Below are 1,180 nucleotides of genomic sequence, written 5' to 3' on the forward strand. Positions count from 1 at the left end.
GTCTTCTTTCTCTCTTTCTTTCTTTCTTTCTTTCTTTCTTTCTTTCTTTCTTTCTTTCTTTCTTTCTTTCTTTCTTTCTCTTGTTATTATTTTAATTTGGTATAGGGCACATGTGCTCACCAGAGAGACAGCAACAGAGAGAATGAGAAACAAAACACCCAGTCTGGGACTCAAACCATGGTCAGCCATGTGGGAGTCCAGCACATTAACCACCATGCCACCTGGTGGCCTCCCCACCCTGTCCTTTAACTCCCTCACCTCTGCTTTCTGCCCCACCACACTTCCTTTGGGACAGGCCTGAACTGGGCTCTGTGCAGATACTGAGGACTCCACTAATAACAACGTGGTCTCAGTGATGTTCAGGTTTGCAACTATTCACTGAGCATTCTGTATTAGCAGGAGCCTGTTTCCTGATCCGTAAAATGGATATTCAATGGACTAGCAGTTGGTGTAATGGCTCTGTCACTGGACTCCTATACGTCGATCACAGTTTGAGTCCCGGACCCTGGTGGCTCAAAACTCACGCTGGGTACGTGAGCGCATGTGCCCAAGATCCCGAGAGGAGAATGGAGGAGAAGGGATTATGGTGTGGTGGCCATCCCCCCTGGGGGGTGATTCCTCACTTTCTGTCTTTCTAGTGAGTGCACACACCCTACAGCAAAAACCTCTCCAAAAACAAAACAAAACAAAACAAAACTGACTTTAGTGGATAGCAGATGACATAATGGTTATGTCGCTAGAATCCTACATAGTCAACCGCGTTTGAGTCCTGAACTCAGGGACTTAAATTCATGCTGGGTGTGTTTGCACGCGTGCCCAAGATTCTGAGAGAATGGAGAAGGGATTGCAGTACGGCCATCCACCTGGGGGATGATTTCTGTCTGTCTCCCTGGCGAGTACACGTGCCCTATAGCAAAAATCTCTTAAAATTTTTTTAAAAATTACTTGGCGCTGGCAGGTGGCATGGTAGTTAAGGTGCTGGACTCCCATATGGCTCACCACAGTTCAAGTCCTGGACCTGGTGGGCTTGTTCCCTCACTTTCCCGCTCTCTGTTCAAATAAAAATGATGATGATGATGAATCAAAATAAATAAAATTAGTCATTTAAAAAAAGAATGATGGGACCAGCAGTTAGCGTAATGGCTATGTCGCTGGACTCCCATGTAGTCGACCGCGGTTC

The sequence above is a fragment of the Tupaia chinensis genome, unplaced genomic scaffold (genome assembly GCF_000334495.1).
Source record: "Tupaia chinensis unplaced genomic scaffold, TupChi_1.0 Scaffold000673_1, whole genome shotgun sequence".
Lineage (NCBI taxonomy): Eukaryota > Metazoa > Chordata > Mammalia > Scandentia > Tupaiidae > Tupaia > Tupaia belangeri.